The sequence below is a fragment of the Cupressus sempervirens genome, chromosome 7 (assembly GCF_028749045.1).
Source record: "Cupressus sempervirens isolate cs-2001-9-10 chromosome 7, ASM2874904v1, whole genome shotgun sequence".
In the NCBI taxonomy this organism is placed as follows: domain Eukaryota; kingdom Viridiplantae; phylum Streptophyta; class Pinopsida; order Cupressales; family Cupressaceae; genus Cupressus; species Cupressus sempervirens.
This window is the reverse complement of record NC_143124.1, coordinates 63,124,331-63,144,626: the sequence shown is the minus strand read 5'-3', so window position 1 is coordinate 63,144,626 and position 20,296 is coordinate 63,124,331. Positions and strand designations below refer to the sequence as shown.

Here is a 20,296-nt window from a genome sequence, read left to right as displayed (position 1 = left end):
GGTCAAGAGGAAAAGTCCATGATATCAAAGTGCTAGAAGTTTTTCCTAATGTTGATTTTGATGTTGTTATCCACTTTTTGATAACTCTTCATGAAGTTGTTCATTAATGTTTGTGGATTGTATCCTAATTTATGTTCCAACTATTTGTTTTTAAGGAACCCAAGATGATAATGCAAACTATATGAATGCATCTAACTATCACTTTTGTAAAGAGATGCAAACTAATTGTCATCATAGAGCATGTAATAAAAAAATGACTAAGTAAAATCACCACTAGCTCAGCTATAGTGATATGAATACTATGTCATGCCAAGAAGTACTAGCAAATAGGAACAATGTACAAGAAAACATGCAACCACTAAGAAACAAAAGTTATGGTCACAGGATAATAGAAATAGGCATGCCAAATAGTCACATGTTAGATAAATGACCTCACCTAAGGTACCACACAAAATTAGTCAAGGTACACATGGTGTTCCATCCAAGACAAGGCTCTTATAAGTGGACACCAATAATGTGTGAAACCAAAAGATCACAAGAGTTAAACAATGAAAATCAATAAAATATCATGACTTCATCTTGGCACCTCTAGTCAAATACATCATCGAGGCACTAAAAGTACATGATAGCAAAAAAAGAAAAACTATCATTTGTGAACTAGGCTTGCTTCCACTTGTGTGTAATAGTGTCAAGTTTGTTCAGTTCTGCCAGGGACCAACTATTGTACTAGGTGGATGTGAAGGTATGATATGTGTCAGTGGTGATTTAGGAGTAGAATCTGATGGTTGATGTGTCTCAATAAAATTTTGGGATGGCTAAATGTTAGAGCCAAGGGCCAAGTGTATCGGGTACTAGTGCGATAAGATGAAAAGATGGATACATGGAAGATTCTTTCAAAAGCATTCTTGGGTGAGGGATGGCTATAAGTAGGTAGATAAGATGGGATTGAAGAAAAGTGAAGTGAGGAGTAGAATGCGATTGTTGGATGTATTGAGAAGCTGTAGGAATTGTGCAACTGGAAGTATGTAGAGCTCACCAGATCAGTCATAGACAAAGGGTGATGTTAGCCAAGGAGGGTGGATGAGGCAAGGGAAAAGAGAAAAGTGCATTCAAAAAACTTTTGAGGAGTGGGTGGATCACTCAAAACTCCAAGTGGTAATATCGGGTCCAAGTGAGACAAGTCAACCTAGACAAGGGCAAACATAACCTAAGGAGGTGGGGATGGAGGTAGAAGAAACACCATTATCAATGTTATTGATGTTATCAGGGACTGTAGTATAGCGAGTGATGCAGGTGATTATAGGTGACAAGCCAATGATGTAGGTGGAGAAAAGTCCATCTAAGAAGGCAAAAAGTCTGTCAGGGGTGGAGGAGGAAGTGGGGGACATAAAGTCTTCTAAAAATTCTATAGGGGAAACTTTAAAGGATGCAAGAGGTGTTATTGGAGGTGAGGAAATGAGTGGGATGCATTGGTTGATTAGTCTCAAGACACCAAGATGGGGATAAATAGAAGTGGAAACGAGCGGTGTGAAGTTGGGGGAGCCACAACTAGAGGCAGGAGATGAAGATCAAGTATCATAGGATGTGGAGGGATTGCAAAGATTATTTGTTATAGAAAGAGTTTGAGCAAAGAACACAGAACATGAGGTCACATTTTTGTTAGGATTAATGGAGAAGGTGCAGGAGGATGGTGCGTAAATAGAGGCAAGATGACTCGAAGCAGTGGTGGATGCAGAGAAAGTGCAGGCACAATGGCTGGAGATGGAGCTATGTGTGGAACATGCATGAGTAGAGGGAAATGAGGTAGGAATGTGGGCTGAATGGTCATGAGCTCAATGGTTGCAAGAATTTCTGAAAATGGTGCAAGTTGGTTTAGAGAGTTCTTAGAATGAGCTAGTGTTGTTATAGTCACCGTCTGAGTCATTTAGGGAGGCGATTGCAAAGGAAAACTCCTTGGCATTGAAATTGTAGTAGAGGTTAGCATTAAGTGAGGGAAAGATGAGGCAATTGTAGTAATTTTTGGGTGAGACAAAAGTAGACATGGAGCATTGGTGAATGATAATTGATCAGATGTAGCAGGAGCAAGATGTGGCCCAATGAGCAATCACTACACAGGGGTAAGCAAGTTGGTTGAGAATGTGTTTGTGGAGATGCATCGTACAAAAAAGGTACACTGATAAGCCGCTTATTGGATGAGATGTTATTATCAAGCCTTCCCACATGAGGATTGGTGACAAATGCAATTTGCAAATAGGGAGTTTACACACCTATTAAACACACAATTAAGTGGTGGAAGGTTTCCAATTCCTATGGATGTGGTGTGGACACATAGGAGGTTGACACCAAGAGCCTCTTTGTCTAGAGCAAGGCAAGAAGAAACACCATTGACTCGACATCCTATTGTGCCACCTCCCTTGGGAGGCCAAAATGAATAATCTGCGAGACACTATTGTCATTATCATCATAGAAGAATAAAAAGTTTGTGCTCATTGTGGCAACAACTAATGTTGATTAAAATGCATTTTCATGTTTATTTTTGGTAATTTTGAAATGTATTTGGATGTTTTTGGTGGTTTTGTCAAATCTATAAATGTTTTTGGGATGTTTGGTAAATATTTAAATTCTTTTGTGTTTTTGTGATAAATGTTGGAACAGTTTGACTTTTGTAAAAATGGGCATAATACCATATGTAGAGTGAGGATAACCATGACTGGTACGCAAGAATGTATGTGTGTATATGAAGAACCATTACAAACAATAATACGACCAATGTGGGGATGTGTCACTAGGAGTGTGATGAGACGAACATCTTGGAGGCTTATGAAAAGGCATTTGGGGCTCAAAAGAGAACACTTGGGTCTCAACTAGGCAAAATAGGGCCTTGGAAAGGTGCTTTAACTCAAGAAAGGCATGTTGGGGGCCCAAAAGACATCAGGGGTCTTGAAAAATGTGAAATAGGGCCTTGAAAAAAGGCATTTGTGCTAAACAAGATGTTTGAGGCCTAAAAAGTCACTTGAGGGGCCTAAAAAGGCACTTTGGGCCTTAAAAGGTGCTGGAGGGATCCAAGAAGGACACTTGAGCCTTGAAAAAGGTGCTTGAGGCCTAAAAAGGCACTTTGGGCCTAAAAAGATGTTGGAGGGGTCTGAAAAGGACACTTGGGCCTAAAAAAGGTGCTTGAGGGCAAGGGTAGACTCAAACACTCATGCTTGCTTATTCCATGCCCCCGGTTGAGTGAGGATGAAAGAGTCTAATGGATATCTAGGCTTTCAAGATAACATTGATATATTTTTTTGAAGGGACCCAAACCAATTGTGGCCCTACAACATAAATAAGACTAAGGAGCCATTAGGAATTCCTTTCAAGAGGGGAAAGAGTATTCCACTGGTATCTATTGTGCTATTTGCATTCTGCTAGATTTTCCAAAGCCCAATGAAATGTTTTGGGACATTACTACACTGCTTCTTAATCCCATTGAGGTACTTCATATGTTGTATACCCTATTTGAGCTAAAATGAACCCAAAATTGATAGCAATTTTAGTGTGTTCTTAATGTTGTGATCTCTTATGACCATGCTTGGAAATTATGACCCTGTTCGAATGTTTTTGGCAAATTTGGACAATTGTTAAGCTCTTTTGGTATTTTTATACAATTTTTAAATTTTTTTTGAAAGTTTTGAGATATTTTTAATTTTTTTGGTATATTTGGGTTGTTTTCTCCATGTGCTACAAATAGATGGGTTGTTGCCTTACCAATTCCCATCGTCGCATCAGCTATTAGTGCCACCTTTCCCTTCATCCTTTTGGGTTTGATTTGGGGATGCTTTGTGCAAAATCGTCTAGCAATCTAACAGAGGACATTGAAGGGTGACTTTGGCTTCATTTTCTAGATGTGTCAATGGCTTGTAGAGGAGTGATGGGGTTGGTTTTCCCTATTTTATCCTTTTAGTTTAATGGCTTCTTTTGTTTCTAGTTTTTTTTGTCTGCATTGGATTTCTTTTGTGGTGTGAGGCAACCGGAATGGGAGCCACAAATGGCTACAGCTCTGAAATATTCTATTTCGAGAGGTTTGTGTGAGAGGGTTGTAAGCCTGTTAGTTTCATGTCAAGTTTTTTCATATTTATTTACTTATTTATTATTATTTTTTGTTGTTTTGGCTAATTTTGGAATTTTTTTTGATATTTTTGGAGAATTGTTGAATTTTTTTTTTTTTTTTGGATGATTTTTGAATTTTTGAGAGTGAAAAGGAAGACGTGAGTGACATTTGTTAGCACATAGGGGTGACTAGGACCATGTGAGGTACCTAAAGGGGTAATGAAAGGAGTTGATGACATCAAATGGGTTGACTGAGGGCTAAAATAAACATCGGAGATGATTGGCCAAGGTGGGTAGTGGAGATGTGCATTGGTTTTCTTGCAATTCATGTTTATGGTATCTCAAAACATAATCAGACTCCCAGTGTTGCTGAATTTGTTGTGCTCCCTTTTTTTGTTGTCATGTTATCTATTTGTGCTATTGTGAACCCTATTTGATGCCAAGAGACTTCATAACTGTAACCCAAAAGTGTTTCTCAATTCCTACTACTCCCACTTCTAGTTCTAGTTTAGTCTTGGCTTCTTTGCATGGACAGAGGTTGTTGCATGAACATAAAGAGTTGTGACTGTACATTCAATCGAGGAGAAGGGCTTTGATTTTCTCTTGTTATTGTTATTGCTATTATGGGCTCCATTTTCTTTGTTCTACTACTATTGTCATACTGGTTATTTTTGTTGTTGTCATACTGGTTGTTTTTGTTGGTATCATACTGGTTATTTTTGCTATTGTGAACCACATTTTTACCACTTCTCTCTCTCTCTCTCTCTCTCTCTCTCTCTCTCTCTCTCTCTCTCTCTCTCTCTCTGATATTTTTAATTTTTAATTTTTTTTTTTTGTATTTTTGATGTGTTTTCTCAAAGCTCTAGACATAAAATCATTTGAGATGGATGTTATTGATAGGTTATGCTAATTTTATACGATCACAATCTTAAAGTATATAGGTACCAGTTCCAAAGGACTCTGTCATAATGTAAGGACCAATATAATTGGCCTCCCATTTTCCTTTCGTTTATCTTGTTGCTTGGTTCTTAGGGTTCTCTCTGAGCACTAGATCACCAATCTAAAAGATACGGGGTTTGACCTTTTTGTTGTAGTGTCTTGATAATCTGTTTTGATACACTTTGAGATGTTCATACACTGTTCACTAATGTTCTTCTAAAAACTCTATTATAATCCTCATTTGGTAGTACATCCCAAAGAGTAACTCTCAAGAATGGGATCTCAACCTCTAAAGGGAGAATAGCTTAACAACCATAAACTAAGGAGAATGGTGTCACACCTGTAGGCATCCTAACACTCATCCTATAGGCCCAAAGGGTGGGGTTCAACTATAAATGCCAATCCCTACCAATGTCATTGACAGTTCTTTTAAGGATTTTGATGATAGTTTTGTTGGTAGCCTTAGCTTGGCCATTGCCTTGGGGATAATAAATTAATGAGGAGTGGTGTATAATGTGAAATGTTTTGCACAATTCATCAATTATGTGATTTTTAAAGTACAAGGTTTTATTTGTGAGAATGGCATGAGGTATGCAAAACTAACAAATGATATGGTTAAGAATACAAGAGGAGATCTGTTTTCTCGTAGAGTCGGCAAGTGGCACCACTTTGACCCACAAAGTGAAGTATTCAATGGCAGTGATAATCCATTTATACCCCTTGGAGGAGGGTGGATGGATAGCTCCAATCAAGTCAAAGATCCACAGATAAAAAGGCCATGGTGTGGCCAAATGGGTGAGTTCGTGGGCTGGTGCATGAACTAGGTTACCATGGATTTGACATTTCTTGTAGGTTTTGGCATAGTCGATAGAATCCTTTTCCATGGTTGGCCAGAAATAGCCCATCCTAAGAATCTTTTGGGCTAGTGTGAACCCACTGGAGTGTGACCTACAAATCCTTGCATGAACTTCCTGTAAAGTGAATCTAGACTCATCCTTTTTGAGACATCTAAATAAAGTACCTTTGAGACCTTTTCTATATAGCATATTAGCCACCAAGGTGTAGTGGGAAGTTTGGCGAATGAAATTATGTCTTTGGTTATGCAAGAGGTCAAATAGAATGGTGTTATGATAGAAGTAATTGATGATGGGATTTTACCAAAGGGAATCAAGAGTGTCTAAATGGAAAATGATGAGGGAATTAGGTTGAGTAAATGCGGGTTGAGCCACCTCTTCTACTAGGAACTTGTATCGATTGTGTTGTATCAAGAGTTGGAGTAAAGAGGCCAAAGTGACCATAGCATCTTCTACTCCATTATTTTCTCTAGGAACTTGTTCAAAGGTAATGTGAACAAAAAATTCCTTGAGTGTATCAACCATATGCTTATAAGGGAATAGTTTTTCATCTTTGGTCTAATAAGTATCAGTAACTTGATTGATGATTAACTGAGAGTCTCCATAAACTTCTAATGCTATCAGTTTCCATTCCAAAGCCAATTTGAGTCCCAAGACCAAAGCTTCATATTCGGCCATGTTGTTGGTGTAGGGGAAGAGCAGTTTATAAGACTTAGGGATGGTAACACCTAGTGGCATAATGAGAAAAATACTAGTGCCTGATCCATGGTGTGTGTAGGAACCTTCAATATAAAATTTCCATGTCACTAGCTCTATCTAGACAATATGCATATCAAGGAAGTCAGCTGAGATAGGATTACAACCCTCCATAGGCGCATCTTCCAATTGATTGGCAATGGCATGTCCTTTTATCACCTTCCTATCAACATACTCAATGTCAAATTCACTCAGAATCATTACCCATTTAGTTGGTCTACTTGTTAATGATGTCTTGCTGAGAAGGTATTTGAGAGGTTCAATTTTGGAGATGAGCTTGACTTTATGTGTCAAGAGATAATGACGTAGATTTTGAGAAGTAAAAACTAAAACTAGGCAAGCCTTTTCAATGAAAGAGTAATTAAGCTCATAACTGACCAAGGTGTGATTGATGTAGTAAATGGCTCATTCTTTTCCTTGGTCATTTTCTTCAACTAGGAGAGCTCCGACTAATTTATCTATGAGAGAAATATATAATAATAATAGTTTGTGTGGTACGGGAGGTACCAACATGGGCAGATTCATCAAAAAAGTTTTAAGTGTTTCAAAGGCCCCCTAACATTGATCATCCCACTTAAAATTTATGTCTTTATGTAGCAAGTGTGTGAAAGGTATACACTTTTCCACCAACTAAGAAATAAAATAGTGAACTAATTGAAGCCTGCCTTGAAGAGAGCATAATTGACTCAAATTCTTTAGAGGTTACATACTGATTATGGCTTGTACCTTTTCAAGGTCCACTTCTATTCCTTTAGCTAAGACAATGTATCCTAGAAGTTTGCCAGATATGATTCCAAAAGTGCATGTCTTGGGATTGAGTCTGACCTTGAAAGTTTCTAGATAGGTGAATATTTTGGCCAATATAGGGAGATGTTCTTCATGACTATCGGATTTGGTGAGAATGTCATCCAGATAGTCCTCCATAAAATTATACATCATGTCATGAAAGATGGTGGTCATGGCCCGTTGATACGTGGCCCCAACATTTTTTAAACCAAAGGGCATCACATTCCAATAAAATATTCCCCATCCACAAGTGAAAGTGGTTTTCTCCTGATCCTTTGGTGCTATCTGGATGTGATTGTACCCTAAAAACCTATCCATGAGTGAAAACATGGAATGACCTATTGTAAGATGGACAATGGTGTTGATATTAGGGAGGGGAAAGTCATCTTTGGGACATGCTTTGTTTAAATCTCAGAAGTTGATACAGATGCATATACTACCATTCTTCTTTGATATAGGGACAATGTTGGATATCCATGATGCATATGCCAGGGGCTAGATGAACTTGGTGCTTATTAATTTTTTCAATCTAATTTGACTAATAGGGCTATGTGGGGATGCATCTTTTTGACTTTTTGTTTTACCGGCTTAATCTCTGGAGAAATGTTAAGATGGTGGAGATTAAATTTGGGTCTAAGTTAGGCATGTCTGCATAACACCATGCAATTTTTATCTGTCTTTCTTTGAAGAATTTAGTGAATGGCTTCCTTTCTTCTTTGCTCAAGGACTGTGTCAAATTAATGACTTTTGGTTCTTGTTCTATGCCGATGTTGACTACTTCTATTGGTTCAATCAAAATAGAAGATTGCTAATCAGAACGTTCAGGTAAGGTATCAATTACCTCATTCATAGTTGTCATAGTTGGGTTTTCACCTTGGGATACATCACTTCTATTTATTTCCATTTTTTTGTCAAGATTAGTTGCAACTTGGTGGTGGTCACTTAGGTTGTGGGATACTTGCCCTATTCTAGTGTGACTGAGGTGATTGATACCAGACTTGATTATATGCTCTTCTTCCATTCTTCATTGATGAGATGGTTCAACCACATTAAGGTATATAAAAACTTCATGGTCAATGTCAAAATGAGGACGGTGATGAGGCTCGGTTTTATCCTAGTTAATGAATTTAGGATGGACTAGGGAAAGTGATTCATTGTAGGGGAAGGGTTCAGCAGGGTTTAAATACATAATTTTGTTGGATGGCTCATATGATGTATCTATCAGGTCTATGACATGTGCCTCTTCTAAAGTGTCGTGGAAAGTAGAGATTGTGAGAGGCTCGTAGTAATCACCTTTGACTTCCACTAGAAAGAAGTTGGAAAATAAGGTTTGAAACTACAACCCTTCAATAGGTTCATCATCTTCTAAACCACCCTGATGTACTCTATTTCTTGGTGAAGTGGATCTTGCACTATGATTTATTCTTTGTGTAGCCAAACTGTTAGGGGTGGGTATGTGGACAACATCACATTGTTTGTCATGAAGAGTTTCCTTAGATAGGGATTCAAATTCCCATTTAGTGAAATCATCACTGTCTTCGTTATTGGAGGTTTTTATAGGTGGTTCTTCTATGGAATGTGAGCTTGAGAGGGAAAAATTCACATTTGTGATATCTATTATTGTCGTGGTGTAATTGTCCTTTTTTTGTGTACCCATACTGAGGTGGCCGAGGAAGGATCATTATGCTTGGGGTGAACTTCGGAAGAGGGTTGTAGCTTGTCTTGTCTATCATACCCTAACCCTATTTTAAACTTGTTGGACCTAAATTGTGCCATTAGGGGTTCGATGATGCCTATTCCCTTCCCTAAAGGACCATCTACCATGTATCCCATCTTTTTCATTAGGTCAAAGCCTTTCCTATGTAGGTGGGGAGAGATGTCAATGTTTTGTTGACTAATATCTTTCACTAAGGTTAGAGGTGTGCCACTTGCTTTGAAAAAATGTGCATGATATGGCATGGTGGATGATGGTTTTCCTTGAGACCTCAGAGAAAGTAGGGGATCAAATAGAGAGATTAAGTTCTCACCTACCCCTTTATGGTGCAACATAAACTTTTTATCAAATTCTTTCATTAGCTTATCCATTTCTTCATAGTGTAGTTGCTTAGGGTCTTTTGACAATGATGGCGGAGAAGGAATGGAAGGACTTGAACAAACCACTTTCTCTTTTCCCTTAGTCAATGTTGATGAGTGGTTGCTTATTTGGTTAGTAGAAGTGTTTGAAGCTATGAATTAGCTAATGTCATCTGTCAACATGCCAACTTCTTCCCTATTATGAGGGACAAGTGAGTTACAATATTGAGTGAAGTTTTGATCTCCCGATATGGTTACCTCTTGACCCATATATGGAAATTCAAGGCATTGGTAGTAGGAAGAGGGAACAAATTGCATGTCATGAATCCATGATCTTCCCAATAGGATGTTATACGTTAAGTGCAAGTCTAAGACCTGACAGATAGTTTCTTTCACAACTTGCCCTACTCTAATTGATAATATGACCATGCCTTTAGAAGATCTTTCTTGATCATCATAGGCCTTGATGGTGATATTTTTTCTTGGATCAATAGCATCTTCTTTGTATCAGAGGGCCTTCACTAAGACGAGGGTGCAAATATTAAGACCAACCCCACCATTGACCAATGCTCTCTTGACTCGATTTCTATGGATGAACACCTCAGTGTGTAAGGGAGAATTTTGTAGCTAGAAAATAGACATATCATCCTAAGCTGAAAATGAAACACAGTGAGGGGCAATGAGATTATTGACCATGTTTTGAAACCTACTCACATCTAGGTCGTTTGGTACTAAGGCTTTAGTGAGGATTTATTTATGCTCTAGTGAGATTTGTAGCAACTCAAAAATGGAGATATTAGAAAAGTCTTAAGTAATTGATTGACCAAGTTGTTTTTTAGCATGGAGGAACTTGGAGCTACTCAGTTAGGATTTGTTATAGGTCCTAGTAGGATAATCTTAGAGGCTTGATTCTGGGTAATGGTCTTGGAGGATTGTTTTTTCTTACTATTTTTAATTATGATGACATTTACAGTGTCATCAACTCCGAAAATCATGCCAATTATATTATCATAGTGGTGTGCATAATTAACTATAGTTTGGGGGGGGTGGAGTTGGAGGGGGCAGGGGGGGTGGGGTTTTTTGGTCAGACATGGAGGACTCCCCCTTTTCATGACTCATAAAGGGGTTCTTAAAGGTTGTATGGTATTCATTATTGTTGAGATTATTCACTTTAATGGTTCCATCATTTATTAGCTTTTGGATAACCCCCTTAAGGACAAGACAATTGTTGGTCAGGTGTCCCTAATTTCAGTGATAGGCACAAGTGTGTCTCTCATTCCACCACTTTGGCTTGACTCAAGGATCATATGGTTTAGCCTCCGATAACACCGTAAGATCATCAGCCAAGAGTGTTTGTAAAGCACTCTCATAGGACACCCCTATGGGTTTATACTCCTTGGGTATATCAGAAAGCTGATATCTTCGTAGAGGAGGAGCTTGGTTGTAGGCAACCTATTGGTCAGATGTGGAGGGAGTCTTCATGTTGCATCGAGAAAATGGTGCATTATTTTGTTGACGTGCAGCCATAGGACCTGGTTGATTTAAAGGGGTTTGAGTGTGAGTTTTAACATGGTTTGCTTCAACTACCTCATCATTGTGATGTTTTTATTATTGTTTTTCCACCATGAATTTTGTTTATTGGTGGACCGATCTGAGGGATTGTGCATTTGTGTGTAATTACTAGAGAAACCTCTACCATCTTTAGAGAGTTTAATCATGTCATTGTTCACCAAGGTTTCTTCCACTTTGGTAGCATTTTCTAATGTGGTTTTAAAATCTTTTGGCCCTTGGAGTTGGAGACAATAATTCATTTGTTTAGAGAGACTATTCATGAAAATATTTGTCTTTTCTTGACCTGGTATGTCTCCATGATACTTGGCAAACATGTGCCTCCACCCTTGTAGGAAGACCTTGAATGGTTCACCCAGGAGTTGTTTTGTGTTACATAAATTGATCATTATAACTTCTCTTTCGATGTTATAGAAGTATTGAGTGATGGAGATGGAGGCCAATTGAACAAAGGTTTTAATATTAAAGGGCAATTTGGAGAACCACTCCATGGCTTACCCTTTGAGGCTCCTAGAAAACAAATGAATTAAGTACATCGTATCATGGACAAATTCCATACTTAGTATATAGAATTGTGTAAGGTGATCTTGTGGATCCGATATACCAAAATATTTATCATATTTTTGTATTTGCACAATTGGAGGGAAAGCTGTGAAGGTAATGTTTTTGTCAAATGGTAGGGGACACACCTTTTCAAGGTTGAACTCTGCGGGTTGTATTTTCACTCTTTTCATCCTTTATATTTCTAGTTGTAGATCTTGCTATTTTTGTGTGATAGAATCTAAGGGTGACTCTTCTTCATCTCACTTTAGATTGGTCACATCAAAGTCAGATGGTAGTTTGGCACCTTGTTCTGCTAATGCGAGTATGTAGTGTTCTTTTTTTTTTCTAGTATCTTTTCCATGATATCAACAAGTTCGAGGTCTTGATGAAAATCCTCAATTCTAGATTCAATACTTCTATTATCCCCTGCATGAGATGAACCCATTGTGGTTAAGGGTTTTGAGTTTTGATTGAATATGGGTGACTTGGAGTAACTATGTCCTATGTGCAATCCGTTGCCATAGTAGATTTGAGAAGATTTAAGGGTTCTGTGCATTTGATCATTCTACTTGCTTTTTGAGCACTCACTCGTATGCGTGACGGCTTCAGTTTTATTGGTACACCTATTTTGCATGGTGGCATGAAATGTGAGTTGGATTTTTTTTAATTTTAGGTATTTTTCTAGAAGTGAAAGTGTTCGCTGACCATGATTTGTTTATAGCAACAAGCTACATTAGACAAGATGTTTGCCAATGCTGATAGGATAAGGTCCACTTTTGTGAAGTTAGGTAGAGGAAAGCATGTGTGTCTCTGAATGTTCTTGGCTTAATGTGCAAAGTGAGGTAATTGTAACTATGGGGTTAATGACGATGTAGCTTTGCTTGTTTCAAAAAATGATTTCACTCAGATATTGAACACTTTTGACTTTGTAAAACACTGACAAGGAAAAAGGGTATCCAAATTTGTTGTTTGTTCGCAAGGACCAGGTTCACAGTTAGCCTCTATTTCATGTTTTCACTCAAATGCATCACATGAATGCTTCGATGCACTATTTTAGCAAACAAATGTGTTGTTTCATCATTCAGATGCATAACAAAAATTCTCAAATGCATTATTTGACTAATCAAATGCATTTTTTTATAGATATATGCATCATAATAGATGTTACAAGCATTGCAGAAATGATCAGATGCGTTTTTTTTATGCACATATGCATTTTTTTAAGGATAGTTCAAAAATTTCTTAGTTTTGAACTCGATTTCTCGATACTAGTTTGAAGTTCTTTCTGGAAGGATTATGATCCACACTGGGATTCATTATTAAGTTTTAAAAGCACTTTCAAGCACAATAGCAATAGTACCAATGCAAGATGTAAAAATCACATGCACCTAGAAAATGAAAACAAAAGGCTTCCTATCAAGGTTATCTAAGGCCAGTGACTAGTGGGACTTAGTGTTCCAACTATGTTTGCATTTACCTCTCCTGTGATAGAGAGTTTCCCACCAATGCTAGGGAGGTCTGGCGCAATCTCTTGCGGGACTACTAGAGTAAGGATATGTTTTTCACATAGGTGGCTTGCATTCGATTAGGAATACAAGATTAGGAGCAATACCTCTCACTGGTCCTGCTAAGGCAACTTGAGAGGTAACCTTTCTATGGCTAGATTATTCTACCTAATGAAATGGGAGAAAATGGAAGTCACAAAAAAGTCTATGAATTTGATCACTTGAGAAGGAGAGCATATTCCTACTACTTTGGTTCCACAAACATGACAGACACAAAGGTTTAAATTTCCAGCCCTTATACTACTGACAACAGGGGGCTCCTAATTAGACTATGTGTGGTTTCTTTCCTCTTTCAATTGTGACTGATCTTTAATACAAGGTCAAGAATTATGATCAACTCAAAGGAGTTGAGAGCATAGGCCTACTTCTTTATCAGATCAAGGGTATTGAACGTTCTTATTAAACTATGTTTGAAAATTTAGAAATTCCACACTTTTAATTAATGAGAGCTGAGGTCAACCTACTAGATTCAGAGCTAGCAAAAGGCTAGGCACATTTATGAGGGTCTTTGTTCCTGGCATGCGTTGTCTACAATCTGAAAGCCTTTTTTTTAACATGGGAGAGACCTATGAGAAAAACGTATTCAGTTCTAGAAGTCAGATTTAGGAAATTGTAATTTTTATCAAATGCACTATAGAAATGTGCATAAGTGTCACAGAAAACCTCAAATGTGCTATTTTATCTTTGAAAAGTGCTATAATAAAATCAAATGCACTACAAGATGCTTCAAATTTGTTACAGGAATAATTAAATGCATTACCAAAATATTCAAAAGCACTATAAGAATATGTAGATGTGTTATAGGACTATTCAAATGTGTTATACGACTGTGCAAATGCACTTCATAATGATTAAATGCATTAAAATAGAGTGCATAAGTGTTATAATATCTCTCAAAAGCATTGAAACAAAGTGCAAAGCATCAGAGGACTCAGATCTGGCCCTTCTATGCTCGAGGAAGACTTTGGAATACTATTCTCATTGATATGAGGTCTCCCGAATGTAGTAGAGCTTGTATTTGATTAGATCTACATAAGAGAGTAGAAAGAAAAATAGATCTATACTCGAAATGAAATATTAGATTGAAAAACTTGAAAATAGAGGGGCTTTTAGTCGAGCCCCATTACGGGCATCAATTTGTACACAGTATAAATGCGTATTTGTGAAACCTTAGTGTAGAATGCAAATAAACTTATGACAAACTACACTAAACCTAAGAATCATCATCAGAATATAATCTCTATGAAGGTCACGTGTCTCCCTAACTACAACCGCTAAAATAGCTCTCAAACCAACATCTTAGTGACAATTCTAGAATGGGACTAAGCTAAAAATGCAGATCTACAATAAAAACTTGTAAGATCTATGATTAAAATGTGGATTATATGCTATCAAGATGAATATGCAATGAACTAACAAGTGATAAATGATGCTAAATGATACAAAATGATGCTAAAATGCTATAAACTTTCTATAATGAGAATGCTAAAATGATGAGTGCAAATGTGCCTATAGTTCAGATACTATGAACTTGGGTCCCTTGCCTCTTAGATTTCCCTTCTATTTATAGGATTTCAGAAGGGGTTGGGTTAAGAATCGGGATTTTCACCTTTGACTGGGGGTGAAAGTGAAACTGGAAATATATCATAAGAGGCTAGTAGGAAGAGTCCACCAGTCTTGATTTTGAGGATAATATGAGGACTTTTTCAAATTCTTTTAAATGGTAAAAGTGGAATTTTCAATCTTGTGAGGATAAATGATTTTGTTGATTTAATAAATGATTGATTTTCAAAATTTTGTCTTTTTCTTCTACCCTTTTTGAATTTTATTTCATGAATTTGAATTATTTTCTTCCTCTTTTAAAATTTGATTTAGGTGTTGTTAATTTAATAGATGATTAATGACCTAACGTGATTTTTGATTTGAAAGTCCATTGTGTTTCTTCTAATTTTCTCTTTGATTTGGATTTTGTTGATTGTAATTGCATGATTTAAGTCTTTACCAATTTTTGGGTTTCTATAGTAACATCTAAGGACTTTATTTGGATGGTTGTCTCTACTACAATGTGAACTAGTCTATCCAAAGTTGAAAGTTTAGGATCTTTCTTTAACATTGTTTCTACATTTACTAGTTCCTTGTGGAGTATTTCCATATGAGGGTTAAGGGAGGCTTGAATGCTAATCAACTTGGCTCTTATATTAGCCTCTCTTACTATTAATACAACTAGTTGATTTTTTGTATGAAGCACTGAATGAAAATTCTTCTCACTCTGAGTTGCATTTTCAAGTAATTGCATACCTAATACCTTCAAGTTTCTTTCTATACTCAAAATTCTATGGTTCGTCTCTTGCGTGAAGAGTGTGGGATCACACAATTTTGTGTACAATGAGAATATGTTCTCAAGTACCTTCTTCACTTTCTTAATTTTCGTAGCCAATTCAACTTCTGATAGTGCTATTGCACTAGATATTTTCTCATTAACTTTCCCATGAAATTTTCTTTCAAACCATTCCATAAGTTTAACATTAGTATCCTAGTCTTCATTAGTCACTTTTTCCATAATTTTTGATAGTTGTCCCAATATGGGCTTGGAATACTCAGGTCTTTGCAAGCTAAAAGTACCTAAAAAGATGTCCTCAATCTCTTGTAATGCTTGCCTTTGTTTATAATCCTTTCTGAGTATTTGTTGTTTTTTTCTTTCTCTCCAAGGCTTCTTGCATTATATCTATTTATTCTAGTGCCATGGTTGCATAATCATATTTAGCTACCACTATTTATTCATCTAAAATTGCATCTCCATAGTGAAATATCTTGGCAATCTTGGATGAGATGGAGCCTAGTGCTAAAAGCTATAGTGGTATTGCATCAGTGCTCGGTCTCTAAAGGACTTTTGTAGGAGTGCCAGATGTTGGTAAATTTACCAATGTTTGTATGGCTTCTTGCTCCTTATCCTATGGTATGTCCTTTTCATCAATTTTTCCTTGATCAATTACAATTATTTGAATTGTTACTTTCATTTTTGTATCAGGTACAAATACCTCTATCATGTTTGTGCTTCTACAGTCTTCTCTTCTTGAGCAGTTTGAGTTTGTTGTTCAATCATAACATCTTTTATAGTAGTGCCAACCTTTGCAGATGTATCATCTAATTTTTGCACTAGAGGTTGACCTTTAGTAGCTAAAGGGATGAAAGAAGGTGGTTCTTGTCTAGTTACCTTATCACTTGTTATATCAGCTACTAGTTTTTGAAGTTGATTCACACTGACCAACACAGGGTGCTCACATAATCTGGCTTGTAGTGTGGATTGGTCAAGGATCTTCTTTAGGCACTCTACAGTTAATGGATTTATGTTTTGAGGTGATCTTTCAGGAACATCCTTTATTGTTATGGTTTCTGTAGATGTGCTAGTGTCATGTGGAGGGTTTGTGGCTGACATTTGTGTGTCTTGCATACTCTGTTTTGTTTGATGCTATTTAGCTATTGCAATTTCTATTATTTTCTCTTGAGTCTCCTCCATAGTGGTATCCTCTTTTTATTTTTATGTCTCCTCTTCCTTATCTTCCTCTTCTTCTTCATTATTTCTTCCCTCAAAGGGATCATCTTCTCATGCTTTGACTATTGCATATCCATATATTAACTTCCACATTTGGGTGGATTTCTTGACAACATCCTCAATTTGGTTTTGAAGAATGCTGAATGCCCTACATTTTGCTACAAATTTGCTACCATATTTCTTATTGGCTTTGGTAATTTCTCCTCTTGTTAGTTCAGGCATCACTTGGGGTAATGTTGTTTGTCTTATTTTTTCTTCAACATTCAAGCAATAATGTCACTTATTTTCTACAATGGTGTATAGCTCCTTTAGCATTGTATTATCTAATTCAAGAGAAATGTTCTTGAATTTTTCCATCATGGCATACACTAACTCTTCTATCATATTTTGGTCTTCTTTAGCAATTTTTTCAAAATTAATACCTTTTAATGCTATTAAATTTGCATTATCTCTAATATTATCACAAATATTTTCAAGATCAAATTTAGGTGTATGACTTACCACTCTAAACAGAATTTTATCTTTCTATTCTATCTTTCCATCATCTATTTTAGGCTGAGCAATGTATTTTCTCCTTTGTTTCTTTTAAACTAGGCCCTTCTATTTAGTGGTTTTTGTTTTCTCCTTTGCTTGCTCTTTTTCCTTTTGTGTAGTAGCCCTTGTGCTATCCCTTGCTATTGGAGTATTATGCTTTGGTGTGCTTGGCTTATTAGCCCTCTTTTCTTTTGGTTTGGTTGCAAGCTATGCCTTAGCCTTCCTCTTTTTAGGTTCCGATCTTGTTGGTGCTTCCTTGGCTTCTTCTTCCTCAACACCTTCTGCTTCCTTATCTTCACCCATGCCTTGGGTAAAAGCTAAAGGCCCTTCTTCATCATCATCTCCTGCACCTTCTACAAACTTGGCCTTTAGTTTCCTCGCCATTTTATTCTTCTTTTTCAAAGTTGACACTGTCATCAGTTCCATCTCAACCTTTGACTTCACAACATCAAAATTAAGAAATATTTCAGCACTTTTGTCAACTTCTTCAGCAAGGAGTGTAGTGATAGTAGATGATGCTTCATCAACATTAATTTCATATCCTATGGGCCTTAACCATCTAACCCTAGGTACAACAACATGGATTTAACTATAGTCAATGTCTACAAGGAAACAAATGTCATTGTAGTATTGTTCTACTAGAGAAACAAGAATTCTTAACCTCTACTTCATAGAATTCTTAAAGTCTTCAAAGTAGCTTGTCATTATTGATTCAAAATTCTCTCCCATTTGTTCAATATACTCATTTATTTGAACAACAACTAACCTATTATTCTTCCATCCTACTTTTCCAAAATATGGCAACTCATTTTGTACATAGAAACATATGCATACCAGTATTGATCCAAATTTATATTGAGCACTTTTTGACTTTTCTTATTGCTCCTAGGTTCTCCATTATCTACTACATTTGGAGTTCTGCAAGATAATAGGCATGATCATTCTTGACAATCTTATAATCTACATTAATAGCTATGCAAGGAGAACTTTTTAACCTACTTGATTGATATAATTTATGTAAAATGAACCTAATTGTGAAATCAAGAAGTGGATATGAAATAGTATCAATGGTCATTCCATGGTTGTTCCACTTAGCACCTTTGTTTTTCTCAATTACCTCTTTAGAGTCGCTTCTCAATGTCTTGGACCGATCTAGGGTTAAATAACTAGTAACCCTATGAATAATTATCTTTAAAATTTTAATAGATACTCCCTCTAACCATAGAAATCCATCATGTATTCTACTCAGAACTATTTTGAACCATTTGGTTTTGAAATTGGTTGAGAATTCTAGGGCACGAGTTAAGCCCTTCCTCTCTACAATTTTGAATTCCTCCTTCAATACACCATTATCACACAAATTCTCATACAGTTTTCTTATTTCCATGTCTTCAATGCCTCCTACCTTGTAGTTATAGCACTTTCTCACATCTTGTACCATTATAACCTTAGGCAGAATCATAGGTAACATGCCTGACAAGTCTTGCTTGTAAGCAATGTCTAGTATAGCCTTAAAATTATGTTGTTTAACTTCATTGCTAACCAATTGGACTTCAAAAATCACTTTCTCCTTTAAATTATTTGAACTAGAGTCCATTATGCAAGCTAGGGTTTAACAAATATGAAACTGTGTAGCTTGGTAGATGAAGAATTGCTTTAAAATTGATGAATTGATGCTTGATCTTCACTATGATCTGTGCAAATACTTCAGTCTGGCTTGTGAATCACTTCTTCACTCTGCTTGCTCTTTGCTCTAAATTTGTAATGACAAAAAAAGGTTAAAATCAACCTTATACCCTTCAAAACATGACATTTATTGCATGGTGCATATACAACTATAAATCATCTTCAATACAATTTCTATTTTACTCAGCATCCACAGAGATTTTATCATCACTCGACAGCTATTTATATTGCCTTTATTGATTTGGCTTCAACTGGCTTTGGCTAACAACTATATGCTTACTTTTATTTTACTTGCAATCTCAAGAGGATTCTCACATTTGGCAGTAATCTAAAAACTTTAAGATTTGACCTTAGAATTTCCTCATTGTTTTGCATCTTTATTCATGCTAACCCATCCTTTTTAGTATTAACTTATCTTGGAACTGATGTATGATAAAAATATTTTAAATAGCAGTCCCACATGCCTTTATTTTCTTAGGTGTGACCACTTAACCTATTAGGTAAAGTGATCCCTCCATTTGATGTGTTGCTTCCATCTCTTTTCTTCCATGTTTTGTTCATCTCTCCTCTAGTGTGTTCAACATCTACCTTGCCTTTTCCTTTGTTGAACTCAGAATTAGGTGCTTTGACCTTTTTTGGCAATGCTTGCTAATATGACCTCTTTAAATATTTTAAAGAGGTGTAACTGCTTAACCTATTAGGTAAAGTGATCCCTCCATTTGATGTGTTGCTTCCATCTCTTTTCTTCCATGTTTTGTTCATCTCTCCTCTAGTGTGTTCAACATCTACCTTGCCTTTTCCTTTGTTGAAATCAGAATTAGGTGCCTTTTACCTTGTTGGGCAATGCTTGCTAATATGACCAATCTTCAAATAGCTAAAGCATGTAGTTTGACTCAACCATCTATTGTAGTTACCACTGAAGTGTGTTCTTATGCAATTTTTATGGATGTGTCCATAGTCTTGAAAACAATGACAACTTTTCCTCCTATTATAATCCATATTATAGAAGTGTCCATGACATCTTTCTTTTTCTTACTTGTTTGGTGCCCACATGGATTTGGATCTGCACTTGAAGGTTCTATGTCCATACTTCTAACAATTGTAGTAGTAACCTTTAAATATTGGTGTATGCATGGTTTTGGTCTTGCATTGATGTGCTTAATGGCCTTTATTATTACACTTATGATAGTGACCCATATTTTTAGGTTTGTCATGTTGATTTTCATTCTTGTTCTTGCACACATTAGTAGTATGTCCTTTCTTACCACAAAAATGAAAAGTGGGTTTAGAGGTCTTACCTTTGTCATTTCTTTCTTCACTAGTCTTGGATGATTCTCCTTCTTCAG

General features: G+C 36.5%; 1 pseudogene; it reads right to left on the bottom strand.

Moving 5' to 3' along the window:
• The window catches only part of LOC149545489 (protein LATERAL BRANCHING OXIDOREDUCTASE 1-like), an 81,147-nt pseudogene extending 63,499 nt beyond the window's left edge, over nucleotides 1-17,648 (bottom strand).
• Between the last annotated feature and the right edge of the window lie 2,648 nt (nucleotides 17,649-20,296).